Here is a 21,142-nt window from a genome sequence, read left to right as displayed (position 1 = left end):
CTTGAATGCCCTGATTGGCTAGGGCTTCAATGACCGCTTCCGTCTCAACAGAATCAAAGGCCTTCTTTAAATCAATGAACGTTAAACAGAGCGGCATCTTGAACTCCCGAGAAATCTCAATGAGTTTGGTTATTGTGTGGATATGGTCTATGGTGCTGAATCTTTTGCGGAACCCGGCTTGCTCGCATGGTTGTCCTTCATCTAGTGTCCTGCCAATCCTATTTAGGATGACTCGAGTGAACAACTTGTAGATGACAGACAATAGGCAGATCAGGCGATAGTTGCCAATGTCATGGATGTCTCCCTTCTTGAACAGTAGTACGGTCCTGCTGGTTTTCCATTGGGATGGAACCTTGCATTCAGACAGGTAGTGAGTGAAGATCCGAGCCAGTGTATTGATGAGTACTGATGGCAGGTTCTTCAGGTGTTCAGGTCTGACCTTGTCTGGGCCGAGTGCTGTTTGTTTCTTTACCGACGAAATGGCGTGTCGGATATCGGAAGGGAGAACGTTGGGAACGACATATCCATCCTGTGGAATTTGGTATGTCGGCAAGTGGACATGGCTGTCGAAGAGATTTGAGTAGAAGTCATGGATAATCTTCTCCATTGCCGTTCTGGAGGGTGTGATGGATCCATCAGGACGTCGGAGGGCAGTCATCTTGGTCTTGTAGTTGGCGAAGGACAGGCGGGCGTTACGAATACTTTTCCCGGCTTCTGCCGCATCTTACCAGTACTTCTGCTCTTCTCTCTTTGAGGTCTTCCTTGATCGCATCTCTGCACTGCTTTGCGAGCTTGGATGTTAGCTTGCGGTTGCCTGAGGCATGCGCCAAACCACGCTGGCGAATTAGCTCAAGAGTTTTCGAAGACAGGCGTTTTTTTGTGGCTCTCTCTCTTGGCGTTCCTCGCACATTCATGGAGGTGCTTAACCAGTCTATCGTATTCCTCGTCAATGTTGTCAACAATGGCATCTTCCCATGTTGCCACAATAGTGTCAAAGAGTTCCCAGTTGGTGGTAGTTCTGGGAGTTCTCTTTTTACTGCCAAAAACAGTAACAACAAATCTCACAATGGATATATTACTGATGCCTGCTTGAGAAAAATCGATAAACAGATGATCAAGAGGACAGTGCTATGGATAGTGCTATTTAATATGTACTGTTTATATTTAACATGAGTTTGTTACACACAAGAATGGTAATGTTGCTCAGGAAATTTATTAATTTGTGGCAAACAAGCTACATGGGAAAATTCCTTTCATGAGAATGAATACTAGGGTATCTTTTTTAAATAATATTTTATCTCACACACATGAATAGTATTTCCACATATTTTCATGATAGTCATTTTCCTAATATTTACATGAAGGTGCTGGTAAATCCTGAAGTGTTAAGATTAAAGGGTGTTTTGAGTAGTTTTTGTATTTAGTGAAGTTTTTTTTTATTTAGCTCTGTTAGAGAACAGTATTCATTAATGTGATATTTTTGTGTGTGTATTTGTGTATATATGTATATATTTGTATATGTGTGTGTATAAAATCATTCACTTTGTTGTCTCAGTCACCAAAATAATAGAATTGACCAATACGGCATTTTATAATTATATGACTTTTAAAGCTTGTTATTTGACGAACTGATTAGAATTATTTTTTCCGGAGGTGGGTAGGAGTCCCCAACAGATCCCCAGAATTATATGTACCAACACTTTGAGGGCCATGTAGTACTGGGATTGAATTTAAGGTCTCTAGATGCAAGGTCTCTAGATTCTGCTCCTTTGAACTACTTCCCCTTTACAGAATGAAATTATTTGACTGTCAAAATAAATTTTGAAAAAATATGATTGGAATATGGTGCATTTATTAATAGACTATATAAAAGGCTATTAATAGATTACATAGATTATGTAAAAGGGTCAGAATAGATTATGTTTGTTCTGGTTTGTATTTTTAGTTGCAGCCATCCTTATAAAAATAGCATCTACTTGCATTGTTAATCCCATAAAACTTATCTTTCAAAGTTAACAATGTTCTCATCATTCAAAATAGTGAAAAGCAGCTATATCACACATATTTAAAATTTTTTTCTTCAAGAATAATTTTTTAAACAGCAAGTAATTAGTAAAACCTAGCCAGTCACTAGAGGGCAGAGCAGTACTGTACTTTAGGCCTTTTTTGAGAATTTCTGGTTTAAAAATTGCTGAACATGAGAAAAATACATTGATGCACAGTTGAATAGAACCGTCTTAGTATTCTTATTGTCTTGTCTTGCTGCGAAATCCAATAAGATGTACTTGTATCAAAGGAGCTGTTCTGGCAATTTTATTGATTGCTTCCAAAGGGCATGATTATTTTGAAGAGTTTTAAGTATCTCTCAAGAGAAAATAGTAAGGCTTACAAAAGTGATGCATTAAATCATTCTACCTTATGTAGTACCCTGAAATTGAATTTCAGTACAGACTGTAGGTGAGACATTATAAGATAACAAGTTGGAGACTAGGTTACTAGTACATAGATATAAGAATTCATTGAAATGTGAAACATGTTTTTCATCTTCCGGTTGAAATTGTTGAATTGTTGAGACTTTAAAATTCAAAGATTGTGAAAGCAGTGAACTAACATGGGGGCAGATTTGGGCACACACATAGCAGTGTTCAAGGGCTATTCCTCATTCTGGACTGAGTGGACTGTATGCGGTATTAGGGATCAAACTGTGCAAAGGCAAGCATCATAAACCCTTCACTATCTTTGACTATCTCTCCAGTCCTTGAACTTCCTTCAATGTTAACATTTTGTCAAGTTGTTGTTTCTTGAAATTTTTCTGTTCTGGCCTACTTTCATTAATTTTTTTCTTCTGACAAATTTTTAAAATCAAAGAAACAGATAAATTACAGTAGTGAGTATACTAAGAGTTGTGTCCCAAAAGATAAATCAATTTATCTTAAATGTGCAGCTTGAATTTCATAAAAACTAGTTTGGAATTATATATGATTCATTTCTAAGGTAGCACAGGATATCAAAAAAGGAATAGATTTTGAAATCAGATCATCTGGGGCCCAAATATCATCATCTTGCTTGTGACCCTGGGCATCATATTATTTCTTTGAAGTAACCATTTTTAATTGAATAATTAGAAAAAACTTTATAGCAGTGTTTTTTTGAATTTGTGTTTATATATCTCTAAACATGAAACTATATGGATTTGATCTTTAATAGGTAAAGATATAACCTTAGAAATAACTTTGAAATGACTGATTTCCATCATAAATTTAGTAATATGGGAATTATTACATAACTAAATAGTACCCAAAATGTGGTTTCCAAACCAAAACCCAAGTTCTGATTGCTAACGTCCTCCTGTCTCCAAGTGTCTGGCTGCTAAATCTCTCTATAACTCCTGACTCTTACTCTCACTTTTTCTGTTCTTTGTTTATTTCCATGTTCCCTCTCTCTGTGTTTCTCCTGACTGTCTTTGGTCTTTTCTCTGTGTTTTTTCTTGTCCCAGGCATCCTCAGGAAGACCCCAAGCCTCTAGCAGTACCTGATATCATCTCCAGCATGTTTATAGATGTGAAGGATTCACTGGGATATTGAGAAATACCAGAGGCGAATTGTTCCACTGTAGTAAGTCAATTTATTAAGATGATCTACTACTCATAGAGCACGCTGATGGTGCTTTGGGGGAAGGAGAATGAGTTAGGGCGTAGCACATGTACATTTTTCTACGTATGGACTTTTTGGGGCAAGGGGGGTGTTTTTATCGCTGCTGTTGTTACAGTATATTTGGGACTTAGCACAGCTGTAAATTCACACTCATGAATGAGTTCTATCATCTAGCCACATCTGTAAATGTGACTCATGCTGATTAGACACACATACAAATAAAAACAGCAAAATAAAAAACTGACAAGTTAATTACAGAAATGGACTATGTTGTATGTGTACTGAAAAGGTCTTGAGTCCAACAAAGGAGAGAAGACCATGTGATATAAATCAGGATTCCTGCAAGAGTTTAAAATTAGGTTATGAAGTATAAATGGAAAGAAAGATGAGTATAGAGAGGGTGGAAGTGAATAATTTTGCTGGGGCTTGGCAAGCCTGTTCACTTGAGCTTATCTGTTCTGAGATGGTAGTTCAATGAGAATGTTAAATTTCAGCATACCCACAGTGAGCTTTCCTAAGTTTCCCTCTTCAAAACATTCGAATTGCAGAAAAACACAACCTAGGTAAGATTTTTCTGTAAACATAATTGGTATCTTCACCATTTAAAAAAATTGATATGTTTAAGGGATAAATTTGATCATGAAGCAACGAAAAGGTATTGTGAAATAAAGCACAAGTTCTTAAGGAATATCATTATCATCATTATTATTATCATTTCATCCTATTATTCGTCGATTGCCTCGAGCAGGCCCCAGTAAAGTCTCTTTCATCCTAACTCTGAGATTGTATTCAAGGCTCTTTAGGAGAATGAGACCCATCATTGTTACTGGTATTTGGCATATTTGGTACGCCACGGGGAGTTTGCCAGACTCTGCCCTGTGGCCTGCAAGTTTGTCCAAAGTAGGAATGAGATGATAATATGTCATAAAAGATGTCCTGATAAGATGTCCTGATTAAATGTATCATGAGTACATTTAAAATGCTAAGATAGGTTAAGTTAGGAAACAGTGGTGTGACAGATTGGTTTTGTCTTCATGTGGAAATTTATTTTTGCTGTGGTAATCTTGTTTGTTTTTATTTGGGGGGGGGGGCACACGGCAGGCAGTACTCAGTGTTCACTCCAGCTCTGCATCAGGAGTCACTGTTGACAGGGTTTGGGGAACGGTATAGGGTGCCAGGAATTAAGACTTTGTCAGCTGTTTTGCAAGGCAAGCACCCACTGTACTCCCTCTCTGGCCCCTTGCTGTTGTAATTAAATCAGATGTATTTACCAGTGCCTCCATAGTTTGCAGTGTTAGATATGGTTTGAATCTCATCTTTGCTGTATACCGTTGTTCAATCTACATGACAATACCAAATCATAGTTAACTCAGAAAATTAATGATGAAACTAAGAGTGAAATATTTATCTTGAAGAGGAATTATGTGAAGCATAAGTGATAATTTTCTAATATTCTGAGTATATTTTAGGTATCTGTTATTTAGAGAAACTGAAAAAGTTACTTTCAAATGTTTATAAACTCTACAGTGTTATTTCTGTGATCTTCTGATAAATGTATTTATAGGTAGACATTGGACCACACCAGTGGTACTGAGGGTTTACTCCTGAGACTACTAGTGCTCAGGAGTATCTCTAGGCAGTGCTCAGAGGACCATAGTGCATTGCTGGGGATCAAATCAAAACTGGTCACATGCCAGACAAGTGCGTGAAGCCCTGTACTATCTCTTCAATTTTCTCAGCGCATTTTTTTTTTGGCAGGGGAGGGGGAAGTTTGGAAGGACATACCTGGGGAAGTTTGGAAGGACATACCTGGCACTGCTCAGGACTCACTTCTGGCTCTGCACTCACAGATTGCTCCTAACTCTGCTCAGGGGACCATATGGGGATCCAAATATGGTCAACAGTATTCAAGGCAAGAGCTCTTCCTGCTGTATTATTGTTCTGGCCCCTTTCTGAGAGCTTTGTAAACATGGAAGTATGCCCATAGTATTTTAAAAATGCTGTATATACACAGAATATAGCAAATGAGTAACTGTCACTGTCCTCCTGTTGTTCATCAACTTGCTCGAGCGGGCCCAGCAACATTGTGAGACTTGTTACTGTGTTTGCCATATCGAATACGTCACGGGTAGCTTGCCAGGCTTTGCTGTGTGGGCGAGATATTCTCAGGTACTTGCCAGACTCTCCAAGAGGGGCAGAGGAACTGAACTTGGGTTGGCCGTGTTGGATGCATGCAAGGCAAATGCCCTACCCACTTTGCTATCGCTCTAGCAAATTAGTTGAATATAACGAATGGCATCAACATGAATGATGGATTGCCTATAAATAAAAAGATAGAGCTTTGTGCTTGGCTCAAATTCCACCACTTCTCTTTCCCCCCTATCATCCTGAATGTTATTGTTTCTCTATATAACTCTCTTTGTGAGTTTTTTGGGGGGTGGGTGGGGTGGATTGGGGGCTTTGAGTCACACCTGGTAGTGCTCAGGGTTTATTCCTGGCTCCTGGCTCAATCTTGGTGAGGTTTCCAAGGACCATATATGGTTAGAAGCCAGGTTGGGCATGTACTAGGCAAATACCTTACTGTTTGATAACATTGGGTTGTCCTTGCTCCTCCCGCAGGGAGCTTAGGTTTATTGAGTTAGTCCCACAACAGTGACCCTGAGGCACACCCAGTTTCATCAAGCACTAGTTATCCTGTATTGGTTTTCTCTTTCCTTTATGTCATTTGCATGTTTATTTAGCAATGTCCTTTTTGTATAGACACAGAAAGACAGTGCATACTATGCTTTGTAACATACGAGTTAATTGACTCCAAAATTATATTTACTCCTGGGCATCCATATTTAAGCCTCAGAGCCTTACTTAAGCCTCAGTTACCCTTAGTTCCTTGCACTCCAAAAGCAGGGTCCCTACAAAGGGACTGGGTGGACCCATGGCAAGCTGTAAGCTACCCTGGCATCAAAAGGAGACAAGCCAAGTGCCATAAATATAACGTAAGGCATGCTCATGGAACAAACTCTGTCATGACCCAAAAAGAAGTAACTAAATAAGGACCCTACTGGATTAGGAAAGACTAACCTGGCCTGAGGACTATAGTCTGGGATATATAGCGACATGTCCCCAGGAAGAGCCAAACTTTAAGCTTAAAATATTTCTTACTGTGTTCATATAAAATGACTAGAAATATTATAAGAAGTAAATTTACTATGATTGATTAAAGAGATTACTAGCTGAGGAAAGGAGAAAACAGTATACCCTGGATGGTATCTGGAGTGCAGAACCCTCAGATAAGATTTTGTCCTTGAGTTAATCTCCCAAAACTTTCCCTGAAAGAGTAGCTTTACCTCAGTTATTATGACAATGTTCAACCCCACCTATTTGTACCCCCACCATTCATGGTTTTTATATAACTATGCTGTAAGGAGTAAGAGGGGACTAGAAGGGAGACTAGATGGCGATGACTGAAAGGGTGATGAGAGTACTGTAAGAGTACAACAAGATGAGGAAGATATAACAAGAAAACTTTGAGGTCTATGAGACTAGGATGATGGAACTATGATGACGGGGACTACGACCAAAACTATGACTATGATTATATCATAACGGGAGAGATTGGACTGTGTGCGAGAGGAGAGAGAAATAAAGAGACTACCAACTAGCCTGGGACCCAGTTCCTATTTCTCCATTCCCCTGGTCCTTTGTCTGTCCGTCGCCTTGGGCTGGCCAGGGGAGCAGTTCTCGGCCATCAAAAGTTCAAGTCCGTGGGCACTACTATGATTTTCTTTTGAAAAACATAGCTTAGCACTATAGCATCTCTTCAACTCTATTCTTTATAGTTTCCTTCCAACACACACACACGTAGGTTTTTGATTGATTATGAATTTTATATAAGTGATGTTATATTTTCTTTGCAATACCAGTTGGTGTTTGATACCTTGTGAGAGTCATCTTTGCTTGTTCTTATCATTCATTTATGATCAAAGCTGACTAGTGTTTTCATTATATAAAAATGCTCAATTTACCAACTCTTTAATGTCAGTTGAACTTGTTTTTAGTTTTTCATATTAAAAGTCAATTTTCTCCTATCAATCTTCATAGGTTCCTTATCCTACCCTCCCATCCCCAGCCTGCCACTTTTACAGGTACTTTTTTAATGGATCAGTCTGTATTTCGCACCATACACAAAAGTCAGTTCATAGTGGGTCAAAGACCTTGAGATCAGACCAAAATCTGTACAATAAACCGAGGAAAGTAAGAGCAAAGTACTCCAAGGCTGGATTTTAAAGGTGTTTTTAGTGATACAATGCCTTGAACAAAGGTGATAGAATCATAAATAAGCAAATGGGACTGTGTCAAATTAAGAGTTTCTACATTCCCAAAGAAATATGGGCTAAAACTAAAAGAGTGCTAACTGGACGGTTAAAAAATATCTGCTGTCAACCTATCAGATAAAGGATTGATATTCAGAATATATAAAGTAGTCACAAAGATCAACTACAGGAAATCCAGAAACTCCATCAAAAAATGGGGAGAGAAAATGAACAGGGTCTTCTCTGAGAAAGAACAATAAATGTCCAACAAGCACATGAAAAACTGCTCATCATCACTTATTATTAGGGAAATTAAAATCAAGACAACAATATTTCTTGATATATGTTTAGAAGTTGAAGGTTCACCAGCCCAGTTTCAAATTAGAGCTAACAGTGCTGGAGATAGTACAGCATGTGGTCATTGCTTTGCACATGACCAACCCATGTTCAGTCCCCAGCACCTATATGGTACCCTGATCTTGCCAGGAATGATCCCTTCAGCGCAGAGCCAGGAGTAAGCCCTGATCACCACTAGGTGTGATCCTAAAAATCAATACCAACAAAACTCTAGAGTCAAATGTATGTGTTTGCTCCTTATATCTTCTACAGTTCTTTCAAATCACTACATCTCTGTGGAATTTTTGTTGCTTCTGTGCTCTTATCAATAACTCTTATCACCTTTATTTATTTCTATCCCAAGAAATGCACAATGTAGTAATGTTATATTCCGTTACTTGAAAATTGTAAACTGTTCTTAACATAAAGGCAGAGAAAGGGTTATCACTTTTATTTTTACTGATTTCCTTTTAAAATTAGTTAAGATAGAGACTTAAAAAAGTCTGTTTGCAAGCTGCAGAAACTTAATCTATATTTTGATCTGTGTTCCAAAAGTTCCAAATCTTAAGTAAATTACTCAAGCTGTACTTACTACTCTTTCCCGTTTTCTCTTCTTTACCTACTTATCTTTCTCTCTGCCAGTGATTATTTTAGCATTTGATAGTACTTGCTACACTTTATTCCAAGGTTCACAGTTCCTCCAAGTCTTATAATTTTTGTCCTTAATTTTTGTTGATCTTAATATTTTTGTCTATTGCCAAATACGTTGTAGCTACCTGCCACATTCATTTTCTTGACATTTTCCAGGAAAGTATATGCACAAATACTAGTGCATTCTTACTATTCAACAGACGCTTATTGAATGAAGAAAGTAAAGGTATAACTGAAATATCTTTTTCATGCTCTGCAATCATTTGACTAAATGCTTAGGACAAGACTTGAAGATGGTAAAATAGTTCTGCTGTGAGTAACTTTGGAAAAGATAGCAAGTTATTTCTTCTGGAGCATCACTCTTCAAAATAAGAATGGTAGATTAGTTGTCTGTAGGATTCTTTTTAACTCTAGCATTTTATGTTCTATCTTAAACTGAAATGAAAAATAGTTTCTCATTGGACATCTGGGCATAACTACCAAAGTCTGAATCTATCTACTTCAGTGAGCTTTGGGCTCATGAATGTGTCATAGTGACCTGCCAACTATTGTCTCACATAGTCCCAGCAACTAGGGTGTATACCAGACTTCCCTTCCTCTCTTTGTTTTCTAGGGTTGATTTGTTCTGAAGAAAAAATGCATTTATCTTTCTTTGAGAAAATGTCATAAATGCTTTTCTCATTCAGTTTCATTCACCTGGCAATCCATTGGTCAGTACAAAGCCTTAATTTTCAGCCTCTTGCTGCTATTCCTTTCCCTCCTAATTCTGCATCGGAGAAGGACAGTTCACCCTCTCCTTTATTACAATTTGTGGTATATCTTAACCTCAAGTCTTTTCCTCCACCCCAATCACCACCTTTAAGCCAGTATTGGTTTTGTTTGTTGGGCTTTGCACTGAGTCTTGAACTGGAATCTGTAGGTCTGACTCTATTTGGAACTGGAACGAGTTACTGATTCATTTTTCCTGTGCTTTCACCACCAGGCACCCTCATCTCCAGGAAGTGAGGACTATACACCTTTCCTTGCTTCACTTAGTGTACCCCTTAGCTGGTGTACTTCTACTCTTGAACTTCTCACATGATTGCAATTACCTAACCCTGTTACTGGTTCAGAATTACTTTGTGAGGATCTCTAAATTCTTGTATCAAAGACAAAAGGTACCAGAAAGCAGACCACACCAAGCAATGGACAAACCTCTGTCTTAATATTATGTGAATTGTTAGCACTGCTTAATCATTTCTGAAGGTTTCAGATGGAGGACTGTATTTGACCTTGAGGCAAGGTTAAGGAGGATCATTCTGACTTTCATTAAAACACACAGAATAATCTAATCTTGTTATGATGTCACAGGCCTACTTAGAGAAAATCCTGTATAAGTTTGCAAACTTTGGGCCTAGAGGAGAATAGGCAAGAGAAGAATTTTGTAACTCAAAAGAATGAGAGAGGGAAAAAAAACTTCTTTGATGTTTGGTTGTTTATTTTTTGATTGGAGCCATACTTGCAGTGCCCACGTCTTAAATCCTGGCAGTGCTCAGGGGACCATATGTGATGCTGGGGATTGTACTGGGCCAGAGTTAGCTGCTTCCATGGCAAGTGCCTTACCCTTACTGTGACCTGAAAGATTTATTTTAAACTGCAACTTAAACCTAAGTCAAATTTGAATTTTTTTTTAAAAAACTAGTTCTTTGAAAAAATGTAAAAACCGTCGTATTGAAAGCCCTGTTGTTAACCTCCAACCCTAGCCTCCATACACATAAAACAGCCAAGATTTACTGTGCTGCCCAGGCACAAGGCACAAGAAGCCAGACTATGATAATTCACCACTCTTAACTGCTTACTTGACAAAACTCTGCAAAAACATATTATGCCAAATGTTCTGTTCTTGAAAGAAGCAATTAATACTATCCTATCTCTAGAGGAACAGATTACTTTTTGTTCCTCAGGAATGTAAGGAGAGAAACATCCTTTAATGCTTATAAGAAAAAAAAGGGAAGAAATTACCTGACATGAAGACTTTACTGATAGGAAAGAATGCTTCCTCTAACCACCCTTACATTGTATCTTTGATTAATGTAAAAGGCATAACCCATGAAGTACTCACATTACTATTTTAAATTATCAGTGATAAAGTTTCTTTGTAGTATTAATTCACTTAGTATTTTATTAATTTAGACAGGCCTGAAAGTGCCTAATTAAAACTTAAACACAGCCTATATTCTTATTTTAGTTTACTTCCTTTTGAAAGAGACCTATATATTCCTTTATGGTTAAATTGCTCAACATATTAAAAATAAGGTATTGTGTCAACTGGATCATCTTTAAGCACAGTTAAAAAATTTACAAATGTTTTTAAAAGTATGTGCTAATAAACTTTCATTCAGAAGACACTGGAAAATGCTCTTAACCATAGATATTGCAATGAAAGGCTTAACACAAAAGATGCCATTTTAAATACTAAAGAATACTTTTCAGCACACATCTCTCACCTTGGGAACAAGGAAGTAATGAATCTGTTTTCCTAAAGTTGATTTCCCTAGTACATTATCATTTATTATCTGAACTGTAGCATTCACACAGTGAATTAACAGTGTTTTAATTAAAGATGTGTTTTAATAATCACTTCACTTCACTTAATCACTTTAATCCCCGTTATTCATCGATTTATTCGAGCGGGTGCCAGTAACGTCTCCATTCATCCCGGTTGCGTGCTAGCGTAGCCCAATGGTATCTGTTCGTTTTAGGAACATGTAGAGCCTCAAACCGATCATTTAGGGTCTTGACGAAGAAGTCTGACCATCTTATAGGTGGGCGTCCACGTGATCTTTTGATGTCTCGTGGAATCCAATCAGTAATGGCTCTAGTCCAGCGGTTGTCTGTAAACCTCATTACGTGTCCAGCCCATCTGATTTTTGATGTCTTGGCAAATGAGACAGCGTCCCTGATTCTTGAGCGTTGACGAAGATCAGAACTCCGGATTCTATCTCTCATTTGAGTGAATCGTGATATTCCAAGCATAGTTCTTTCGATTCCTCTTTGAGAGACCCGAATAGTGTTCTCATCCTGTTTTCGTAGGGTCCAGGTCTCTGAGGCATATGTTAATGCAGGAAGAATAGTGGAATCAAAGAGATGTGCTCGTAGCTGGAGGTTCTTTGTCCTTTGAGTTATTTCTTCAATGCTCTTGAAGGCATTCCAAGCCGCTCTCTTCCTCCTGCGCAACTCAGGTGCCAGGTCATTCATCATGTTGATTTCTCGACCTAGGTATATATAACTGTTGCATTCAGAGATGGTGGTTCCGTTGAGAGTGAATGGAGCGTCAGGAACAAGGCTGTTTCTCATAAACATTGTCTTCGCAAGATTCAGCTGTAGTCCGACCTTTCCACATTCACGGTCAAAGTCGTTCAGCATTTGTGCCGCTTGGTTGATGTTTGGTGTTATTAGAACGATGTCATCAGCAAAGCGGAGGTGGTGTAGTTGCCGACCATCTATCTTCACTCCCATGTTTTCCCATTCCAGCCGTCGCATGATGTTCTCGAGGGTGGCACTGAAGAGTTTTGGTGAAATGGTATCACCCTGCCGAACCCCTCTCTTGATATGGATGATTACTTCTTTGTAGAATGGTGAGATCTTGGTAGTGAATCCGCAATAGAGCTCACGAAGGATCCTGATGTTTTGAGTTTGTACGCCCTGATTGGCTAGGGCTTCTATGACCGCTTCCGTCTCAACAGAATCAAAGGCCTTCTTTAAATCAATGAACGTTAGAGAGTGGCATCTTGAACTCCCGAGATACCTCAATGAGCTTGGTTACTGTGTGGATATGGTCGATGGTACTGAATCCTTTTCGGAATCCAGCTTGTTCACATGGTTGTCCTTCATCTAGTGTTCTGCTAATCCTATTCAGGATGACTCGAGTGAATAGTTTGTAGATGACAGACAATAGGCAGATTGGGCGATAGTTGCCAATGTCGTGGATGTCTCCTTTCTTGTATAGTAGTACAGTCTTGCTGGTTTTCCATTGGGATGGAACCTTGCATTCAGACAGGTAGCGTGTGAAGAGTCGAGCCAATGTATTGATGAGTACTGATGGTAAGTTCTTCAGGTGTTCAGGTCTGATCTTGTCTGGGCCAGGTGCTCTTTGTTTCTTTACCGACGAGATGGCATGTTGGATTTCGGAAGGGAGAACATTGGGAACGACATATCCATCATGTGGTATATGGTATGTGGGCAAGTGGATGTGGCTATTAAAGAGATCTGAGTAGAAGTCATGAATAATCTTCTCCCTTGCCCTTCTGGAAGATGTGATAGATCCATCATGATTTTGGAGGGCAGTCATCTTGGTTTTGTAGTTGGTGAAGGACAGGCGGGCATTACGAATGTTTTTCCCAGCTTCTGCTGCATCTACCAGTACTGCTGCTCTCCTGTTTTTGAGGTCATTCTTGATGGCTTCTCTGCACTGTTTTGCCAGTTCGGACGTTTGCTTGTGGTTGCCTGAGGCACGTGCCAAGCCACGTTGGCGAATAAGTTCAAGAGTGTTCGAAGAAAGACGGTTTTTTGTGGTTATCTCTCTCTTGGCATTCCTTGCACAATCATGGAGGTGCTGAATCATTCGATTGTATTCCTCATCAATGTTGTCAATGACGGCATCTTCCCATGTTGCCGCAACAGAGCCAAAGAGTTCCCAGTTGGTGGTTGTTCTGGGAGTCCTCTTCTTAAACCTTGCATTCTTTTCTCCTCGTTCTGTGAGGTAGAATTTTGCACGAAGAAGACGGTGGTCTGATCCCGTTTGGAATTTTGGGACAACAGCAACATCGGTTAGGCAAAACCGCCGATTGAATATGATGTGGTCTATTTCATTGTGGAACCGTCCATCGGGAGACTCCCATGTCCAACGTTTAGATTCAGCCTTTTGGAATTGTGAGTTACCATGGAAGGTTTTGGTTGACATGATGAACTCAGACAGTCTGTCACCCTGTTCGTTCCATTCCAGGCCATGGGTTCCGATGTGGAGTTCATCGAACTGATCTTCTTGGTCCTATCTTGGCATTAAAATCACCGACAATGATCTTGTAGAAGGTGTGATCTTCTTTATAGAATTTCTCCATGTAGAATTTCTCAGTTTCTCTTTCACCATAACTGGATGTTGGTGCATAGACAACAAAGATAGAAACTGCCGGTAGTGAGCCACATTTATTCAAGTGTAATCGTCCGATTCGGGTTGTTAGGCATTCAAATGAATCAATGCTCGCGACTAAGTTTGTGTTGACAAGGATACCGACACCACCGACGCCTCTTTTATCACATGTTCCAAGGAACAGTTCTTCTCCAGTGTCGAAAACAGCATGATGGAATTGATGTCTTCTCGTTTTGGTCAGACCAATGATGTCGTACTTGATCTTTCGTGCTTGTACCATAAGGTCTTCAATGGATGCAGCAGATGCCAGGGTACGAGCATTAAAAGTACAGACAATCATTTTTGTTTTTCTGTGTTTTGGTAGCCTATGTCTGCCTTGGTGTTTTATCAGCCTCTCCTTCCATATCCTTCTCGATTCTGCATATTCAGGGTTAGGGAAATGAGATCCATTTATTACTGGATTTGGCATATCAATTTGGTCTATTTGGCATAGAACACGGATAGCTTGCCAGGCTCTGCCGTGCGGGTTGGATATTTAAGGATATTTAAGGTACCCTGAAAATTTAGAGAAAATTAAATAAATAGTGTTTTAATAAAGACTGTATTTTTCTATATTTATAAAATGTCTGATTTTATAAAACAGAAAATTGCAGCTTAATATTGATGATTGTTTTGAGGAATTGAGACACTTTAAGGAGCCATATATAAATATCACAGTTTTGTGAAAGATCACTACATCAATGGCTTTCTCCTATTAATCCTTTCTCCAAATCTGTAATTTTGTTTTGTGCTCAGCCAGTAGATACTTCACACCTTTTCCTTTTGCTTACCAACCATTGTCTTTTACTTGAATGTTGGCATTTTTTGTCTTTAGCTTAAAATCTGTTTTGAGCTTAAAAGAATCTTGTTTTTTGTTTTGATCCATTTATAATTATTTGCTGTTACTTAACCATTACACTGCATAGATAAATGACAGCCTTATTTCCTTCCAGCTTCAGGCTAACCATGTAAACATAGGGGTTATGTGTTTATTACTAAGTAATCAACCAACTGCTAAGAGCCACTCAGGACTTAGGGAAGTTGGTGTCTGGGACTCAGAATTCAGAGAACTGGATCTCAGTGCCAGGGCAAGAGTGGGTCTAGTTTTCACTGAATGGAATCATCCAGACAACTGTTCTCTCAGGATCAAAAGCATAAAGACATCCATTTTTTTCCTGGAGCTTACTCAAGTACTGATTTTGAGTACTTTTCCCCCCTCCAAACTTTTAAAAATATACCAAAGATTTTTGTTTATCATTCAAAATTATTGTCATCTAAATGATTTCAAAGAGTTTTCATCAAAGTCTTTGTTTCACTAATGTTGGTATTTTGTTTGTTTAACTGTGTGTGTGTGTGTGTGTGTGTGTGTGTGTGTGTGTGTGTGTGATGGGGTCTCACAAAGGATGCTTAGAAGGCCTGGAAGCCCCTTAATTGATTCTCAGCCAACTGGACCAGTGATTCAATGAGAAGGCCCAAGGTTGCCATGCAGCTCAGGCCCTGTGGTGCTGGGGTTGCCTGGGCCACCCGGTGGTGCTCTAGGGCCTCTAAGGCTTTAGCTCCTGATGCTTAGGGTACCAAAGGATGCTGGGGATTGAACCCAGGTCTGGCACACAGCTGTACAGCTCACTACTCTTTCTTTATATTTTTTAGTGGGAACTTCAAAGACCAATAAGTGATTCCACACCTTCTCACTTTCCTCTCTTCCACTTACGTATATTTTTTTATTACAGGCAAGACAAACCATTGACACATTTAACTGAATGGATTTAAGTCTGAGATTTTAGTACTTCATATTTAAGACTGATTTTTGGAAGGCACTAAATGTGTCCAGATTGTAGATAGTGAAAATATTCAGAGGCTGAAAAGTGTCCAGGTTGTAGATTCATTCATTCATTCATTCATCATCCTGTTATTCGTCGATTGCCTCGAGCAGGCCCCAGTAACGTCTCTTTCATCCTAGCCCTGAGATTATATTCAAGGCTCTTTAGGAGAGAATGGGTCTCATTCTCCTAAAGGTGGTAGATAGGTCAGAATATTAAGAGGCTGGATCAAGATTTTAAATAATCATCTGTGGGAATAATAGAAGATGTTCACAAAGAAGTTTATGGCTCAAACTATTGGGAATTGAGAAATTTGGAGGAGGGTGATATTATTTTGCCTAAACTCATTATTGTCCTGCAGGAAGAAGAGGAGAAAAAGGGATATTTGAAATAAAGGGCCTTGAGGTAAATTTTTTTTTGCTTTTTGGGTCACACCTGGTGATGCACAGGGGTCACTCCTGGCTCTGCACTCAGGAATCACCCCTGGCGGTGCTCAGGGGACCACATGGGATGCTGGGAACCAAACCCAGGTCAGCCGCTTGTAAGGCAAATGCCCTACCCGCTGTGCTATTGCTCCAGCCCTAAGGTAAAAAATTTTTAGATCCAAGCTTCCTCCCAATACCTGAGTATACCTTCAAGGCTATAGTGAAAGATAAAGAGAATTAGGGTCTAAATTGTGTTTTGAGGTGGGCAGGAAGCAGAGAAGATAGAGGAATGTTGAGCACCTCTGATCTAATATCTCAAAATCTGAGATAGAGTGAAGTATCATTGAAGAGTTTGTAGGGTCTCAAAGCATGATTTTGAGTAGTATATTAATGAGATTAGTTTGGAAATAGAAATTGTCATTTAGAAGCACTATAATCATCTCTGGTAGTTTTGTGCCAAAAGGCTGTAGAAAGAAGAAAATAATTTATGCTTTTGTTGTTAGTAAATATTTAAGATGACATACTCAGTGAGACATTCTAAAAGAGACTATGTATATTATACATTTTCACTCTTACCATCCTCTGAGGCAGTTCTAGCCTACATTTCTAGGTAACTAATAACAGGCCCATAAATTAGACAGCTAACACTGATAAAAATTCATATACAGTCTTATTTGATTGCCAGCACCCTTTCATCTCCTGTGATTCCTTGTTCATGGAGCATGAACCCATGAAATGTGGAAATGAAACAGTTAAACTGTTCGTTGATTATTTGATTTGATTCTTCATATACTTCTTCCTTAGGAATTTCTAAATGTATCTAATTTAGGATTTTATTAATGCATATTCTGACATAATTACATGTATATTAGCATACCCGTGTTTGTATTTACACAGATGGTATATATTTATTTATTGGAACACTGTGGGAAAAGTTACAAAGCTTTCAGGTTTAAGTCTTGGTCATACAATGATCAAACACCTTTTCCTTCACCAGTACTTATTTTTTACCACCAAGAACCCCAATATAACCCCCTCGCACCCCTCCCAATGCCTGTGAGGCAGATGATTTCTACTTAACTCTCTCTCGACTTTGATTACATTCATTATTTCGACAAAAGATGCAACATTATTGTTTAGAATTTCCCCCCAACCGTCAGAATTGCTGAAAAGGCATTGTGAAATACTTTGATTTCTATAGCTGGTTATGAGAACCATATGATGTTGTGCGGCCGCGGTAGATTTTGTATTTCTTATACTTTGCAGAAATCCCTCCAGACTTACCTAGTAAAGAGCCAGATAATTACGAGATTGGCTTCTGTGCGTCTGGTGTTATGGCTGTGCCAGAGTTCCGCTTGTGGGGAGCAACTCATGAGCTCGGTAGGGCGTGAAGCCCGAGCTGGTACCACCCCTCTTTCCATGAGACTGCAGTTGCCCCGTCACCAACGGCTCATACCTGGCGTTCCAATAAGCTCAGAGGCGCCAGCCACCTTGCTGCCGGAGCGGGGGGGTGGGGGTGAAGGGAGCAACACCCTTTCCCTCCTGGGGAGGCATGGCACCATAGGTTAATGCATGGTCCATTCACTTTTCTGCCGCAAGCTGCTGGGCTCTGGATTAATTCCTTTTGCCTCTGGAGCCATGGCCCTGCTGGAGAGCCGCTCCTGGGGGGTCAACTCATGACCTCGGTAGGGCGTGAAGGACCTGAGCAGGTATTTTTTAAAAAGACCATTTGAGAAAATTCTCTTTCCTGATGCTTTAGAGAAAAATATTAGGTAATACATAAATACATAAATTAAAACAGATTTTATTTACTACAAAATGAGAGTTTTTAGTGTATGAGGAATAAAATCAATGTCTTAGTTCCCTATAATAATTATAGAATAAGCAGGAATGTTTCACAAAGAATATTTTGCAGGCCTGGGATGAGCAGGCCCTGGATTCAGTATGTGGCAGTTTTGAACATGATCCAGGTGCACCCATCTCAGTACCACCATGTGTGTGTTGACAATCTCTACTAGAACAACAACAACAACAAAAAAACTATTTGGAAAAGAAGAATTTGAGTTATTTTTCTTTTTACCTCAAGTTAGCTAGAAGACTTTTAATATGTGTAAATCATTGCAAAAATGTTCACATATGACTGAAAAAAATAAATCATAAAATAAGGCCTTTTCTAATGAGGCTTATCTTGTACTACTATTTTAATGATTAATAACAAGTTTTATTTCACAGTTTTAATAATTTGCCACATTGTAGAGATTGGCAATTTGAAGAAGTGTAGGCATTTATATCCACCATCACTACCAATATCAGCGATTTCTCCACCTCTTCTCTTAGACATTCTAGGTTGGTTTTATTATTTTCCCTTTATTTTTGATAAATTGTTTTTATATTTTGCTATGTTTTTTTCTAAAATCTCGCATAATGTGCTTAATTGGAGAATATCTATTGGTTGTATTTAAATTAAGTGAGATTCGCGTACCACGGCAGAGCCTGGCAAGCTACCCGTGACATATTCTATGTGCCAAACACAGTAACAACAAGTCTCATGATGGAGACGTTACTGGGCCACCTCGAGCAAATCGATGAACAACGGGAGGACCGTGACCATGACCGAGATTCACGTGCATAGTGAAATTTTCTGTTTCAACCACAAATTGTTCTTAAGTGGATGTCTTTCTTATAGGAACCTTTATTTTTTTTTCTTTTTAAACCTAACCTTTATAACTCTGTACAACCTGCATTTCCTTCAGCAAAAGTAGATTTAGGTTCACAAATAAGAAGCAGCTGACTGAAATATGTTCATTGCTTTAGCTAAGTGTCTGCAGTAGCTCAACAAAAGTTTTTGGTTTGGGTATTCTGTAAAGAAATAAAAGTAAGCATTCAATTAGATTTTAGCTACTGTGATAAGAACATCTGTCTGTAACTGAAGTCTTGAAATACATATGTAGTATTATCTTATGTTGTATCTTACATTGAAATGTGGAGAGATTTGAGCCTGAACACCACCGAGATATTTATTAATAAGAAAGCTTTGTGATTGTGGATTTAATATTTATTTTGAATTATTTCTTTAATCCTCAGAGAGAATACTGAATTTTTATCTCGATTGACCTGACAAGGGACATATCTCAACATAATTCACAGTATTTTAAAAATTGTAATTTTATGTGTGTGCTATTTGTTGAAAAACAGTGAATGCTACTTCACTAAAGAAAATCAATCAGAGAATGAAATGGACAAAGAGAGAAGCATATTGGACTTGCTGTAAATATTTGGGGAAACTGTTGATAAGGCTCTGGCTTAACTTTTCATTGTAAAAGAGTGTATTAAATTAACTCGTTAATCTTTAATATGCAGGTTAATTTTACGATTCTCTTTCCTGAGATAACTTTTTTCTTGTCAATCTTATCTCTTCAAAGTTTCTACTTTTGAGTATACTTTCCTGATAGGTACAGAAAAATTATAACAGTTGGAAAAAATCTTCTCAACTCTACACTGCAACCAACCGTTGATAAAACTCATTATTAAGATCTGGCAAATTGGTAATGCTTCCACTTGTTTGATGATTTTCTGATAACATGTAATTTTATGTATAGAATGTTGAATTAAGAACTAGTGTAAGATGCCTGAGTATAAATTAAGTATTGTTTTACATATTTTTAATCACCCTTAGCACAAGGTATTTTAGAAAATTGTTCTTATTTTTAAATCACAATTTGAAAGTATGGGAGGGTTTGGCCAATGGTAGCAGAAAGACCCTAGCTACATTGTAGACATGTGATGCAAAGTGGCGTTTGTTTTATGTTTTTCTTTTCAGTATATTTTAGTGATACCAATATTACTATTATATGCTTGAAGTGCTGCCTTACTATAGTTTTTCAAGCTTGTATAATCTTTAATATTCTATATCTTTAAATCTAATTTTGAATGAAGAGCAAAGTAGGAATTCAAAATCTGAGTAATCCTAAATTACTATAAATGGGGTCTATAAGAAAAAGAGACTCCATATCTAGTAAGTTTTTAGCAGAATTTGGTAGAGAAGAATATAAAGCAAGTTGGTAGAGAAAATTGGGGTCAGAGATATGGTTCAGTGGCATAACATATACTTTGTGTGCATGAGATCTGGATTTGATCAGTAGGTAGACAGATAAATGCATGTGAACCTACATACAAGCATGCTCTCTCTCTCTCTCTCTCTCTCTCTCTCTCTCTTTCGCTCTCTCTCTCTCTTTCGCTCTCTCTCTCTCTCTCACACACACACACACACACCCTTAAAACATTGGTGTGATTTGATGGAGTTCTTTTTAGCAGGGGGTGAGTATCTGGACACAAATATTGCTTACCATTCTTGGATCCAAAAAGAGTATCTGGTCATACCACTCTTCTTTTTAAGAAGAGCAGTCTGTTCTGGGATAGCAGGGGAAACTCCAGAAGACATGGCACAGAGAATTGTGTAATATGAAACTTTGTATGGGATATAATAGTAATGAGATTTGTTTAGTTAGAGCGGATTTTTTTTTCTTAGTGAATTTTCATATTTGAGTCTAAAAGTCTATTTGTGATAAAGTGGCCATTTTAAACTATAGTTTTAAATGAGGATATCTTCTCCAGTTCCAATAAAACCAATATTTTAGCTTCACTATCGACTGACTCCACCTCCCCAAAGCCATACGCCATGAATCATTATTCATCTCCTCTCTAAATGAGTGGTGTAGTTTTGTCATAGACTTTAGAGCAGAGTCAAAAGTTAAAAAATTGTCAGGCTGCTGGAGAATGA

The 21,142-nt window shown here is 38.4% G+C and overlaps 1 protein-coding gene across 8 annotated transcripts in view; it reads left to right on the top strand.

Annotated features, from left to right (window-relative positions):
- The window catches only part of BBX (BBX high mobility group box domain containing), a 352,656-nt gene that overhangs the window by 165,546 nt on the left and 165,968 nt on the right, over positions 1–21,142 (top strand). The window contains exon 4 of one of the 8 annotated variants that reach the window (XM_056109084.1): positions 3,497–3,614. The exons of the other annotated variants lie outside the window; for them this stretch is intronic. The gene's annotated coding sequence lies outside the window, so the exon portion shown is untranslated. The remainder of the gene's footprint in view (positions 1–3,496; positions 3,615–21,142) is intronic. 8 annotated transcript variants of the gene reach the window in all.

Source organism: Sorex fumeus, unplaced genomic scaffold (assembly GCF_029834395.1).
Source record: "Sorex fumeus unplaced genomic scaffold, SorFum_2.1 ptg000265l, whole genome shotgun sequence".
Taxonomy (NCBI): Eukaryota; Metazoa; Chordata; class Mammalia; order Eulipotyphla; family Soricidae; genus Sorex; species Sorex fumeus.
The sequence above is the reverse complement of the archived record's forward strand: the minus strand, read 5'-3'. Positions and strand labels throughout refer to the sequence as shown.